This window comes from Hippopotamus amphibius, chromosome 1, assembly GCF_030028045.1.
Source record: "Hippopotamus amphibius kiboko isolate mHipAmp2 chromosome 1, mHipAmp2.hap2, whole genome shotgun sequence".
NCBI classification, from domain to species: domain Eukaryota; kingdom Metazoa; phylum Chordata; class Mammalia; order Artiodactyla; family Hippopotamidae; genus Hippopotamus; species Hippopotamus amphibius.
Genome location: NC_080186.1, coordinates 105901744 through 105904260, shown reverse-complemented (window position 1 = coordinate 105904260; position 2517 = coordinate 105901744). Strand labels below are relative to the sequence as shown.

General features: G+C 52.3%; 1 non-coding gene across 1 annotated transcript; it reads left to right on the top strand.

Annotated features, from left to right (window-relative positions):
- The first annotated feature begins 538 nt into the window (after nt 1-538).
- TRNAQ-CUG (transfer RNA glutamine (anticodon CUG)) lies at nt 539-610 on the top strand. Its single transcript has one exon. It is a non-coding gene; the product is annotated as a tRNA-Gln (tRNA).
- The last annotated feature ends 1907 nt before the right edge of the window (nt 611-2517 follow it).

Sequence of the window (2517 nt, the reverse complement as noted above, 5' to 3'; positions counted from 1 at the left end):
GCTCGCGGTGCGACGGGTGGGGCCGCGGCCGCTTCGGCTCCCATCCGGTTCCCAACAGAGAGAGGACGCGCCGTCCCCCGACGAAGCCGGCAGCGCCCCGCGCGTCTACCCTTGCACCTGGGTCCCAGGGAGGGGACACCCCAAGAAGTGCCTAGCCCTGTCCTGAGGACGTTCAGAGCCCCCAGGGCAGCGGCGAGAGGACAACTGCAAAGAAGGGGAAAGGAAGTTTGCGGGTTTTTTGGCGTTTGGGTTTTTTTTTCTGGCGGGAATTTTACCTCAGGGCAGAAAACTCTAGAAATGCCGGCAGAGCAGGCGCATTTGGGGGAGGCCGCCAAGCCGTCCCCTGTCGCTCCTCCCGAATGGACCTCGTGTCTTTCCACGACGTACAAACCTGAGGGCAGGCGAGTCAGGCGCCTCCTGGCGTCGCGGAGGAAGCGGGCTCGGGGCGGGGGGACGAGAGCGCCCGGCGGGAGGCGGGTGCTGGGCCCGCGGGGCTGCGCGCGGCCTGGCTCCGCGGCGGGAGGGGCGGGCCTGCGGCGGTTCCATGGTGTCATGGTGAGCACTCTGGACTCTGAATCCAGCGATCCGAGTTCGAGTCTCGGTGGGACCTTTCCCTTTAGGCCGCGCCGGCGTCTTTTACTCCCGCAGCCAGAACTCAGTCTCCTGCCGAAGCCCGCGTTCCTCCGGCTCCTGTTCCTGCCACCGCAGGCACCTCGCAGCCGCTTCCCTGACCTCTGCCGGCTCCTTCTCCAGAAAACCGGCTTCTCCGACCTGCGCGGTCCACATGGGCAGGTGGCGCGCAGGTGGGGGACGAGCCCGGGCTGTCCCCGCTGGCCCCGGGCGGTCAGCCCGTCTCTGGCCATCGGAGGCCCGGCCCCGCCGCCAAGCGGCGCAGCGACCGAGCCAGTGCCACCCCGCCGTCGGGGCCCCCTGGGTCTCGGGGGTAAAAGGCAGAGGCTGCGCCGCCTGAGTCCTGCCCCGCGAGGGGGCGTCACACCGCAGGCGTAACTGCGCGCTTGTCCCTGTGAGTCAGGGGTCGCTGTGGGGGCTGTGATGTCGCTGGTCAGACAGGGTGACAGCCTCTTATGGTTCCAGACCCGAATGGGTAGTGCTGTATTGAGGTGCCTATTCTATTCTGAAGTTTGATTGATCCTATTCCACTGTGTTCCGATTTTATTCAGAATTTCTAGCTCCTAAGTCTCCATTGGACACGAAAAGCCGCTGTTAGGCTGAGATTTCAATCTTGACCCCAGGAAGTCCCGTGCTTTCCTCCCAAGCTCAGCCAGAAAGAGGAGAAAGGCCAAGGATTCCAGCGTCTGGGGAGACCAGGGCTCCCTGACCCCTCTCCACCCAGGCCTTTGAGACACTTGCAGAGCTTCTCATCAAGGCTAGCCTGTAGCGAATATACTTTGTTTCGTTAGATTTGGGTGGAAACCAGATTTATTTTTTTATCATTATAAACTTAAATTCCTTTTTCAAATGTTGCCTCTGGATATGGAAAACACCATGTAACAAATAAACCTTTTGTGCAAGGCCTTCTGTGGAACAGCCACATGGATAAGAACTAGCCGAAGAGAGTATAAAACATAATAATTTATGTGTACCCCAGAACAGTGACAAAATTTTAAAACCTGCTTTCGTCAATTGTGTTATGATTGGCATTGTTGGGTATTTCTTTATTCTTTTGTCAATATAGTGTGGGAAAAAGCAAAGGAGGCGGTATAAGATGTTGTATTTCTATTACTCCCAGTGCCCTTAAAAACAAAACTAGTGGTATTAGAGAAAAGAGTCTCAGTTGAAAGACAGACATTCAATCAAAGCCTGTAGTTCTGAGTTTGAATTGTGAATGTGAATATATGTGAATGCATGAACACATACAAATATGAGTATGTATTTGCTAGCTCTGTCCACTGCAAAGGTCTAGAATTCAACCACTTCCATTGAGTGTCTTTAGGTTACACAATTTGATTTGGGAATAATGTTTTTCACAGAAAGGAATCAGAGATTTTGAGAGATATGACTGAGTCCCGGTCAGGGGCAGATGAGACAGAAGCACCTTGTCATAGTGATATCTACAAAGGTCTCAAAGACTATTAAAATCTTATGAAAAGGAGAAAGGAGCCAGCTTAAAGGCACATTCACTGCTGAAAGAGAGGATCATTGGAGTATCAGTAAGGACTCTATTGCAATGAATTGAAATACTTCAATGTGTTTGAAACTTTGATTTCATATTAGCACGGGGGAAAAAAAAGAAATAAAAGAAACTAGTTGGTGACCATGGAGGATGCTTGGGGAATTGCTCATTAAGCTGCAGTTTTCTTTACAGAGGGAACCACTAAGTAACTACACAGTATTTAGTACTAAGGGGAAGTTTTTTTTTATGCAAGTGTACCAGCTAAATAACACATGGCCATGGAATATCACCATTTTGCTCCACATAACTAGTTCACGGATCTAGGCCTTGAACTCCAAGGGCTGCTAACATTATTTGAGGAAACACACAGGAGTTGATGTGCC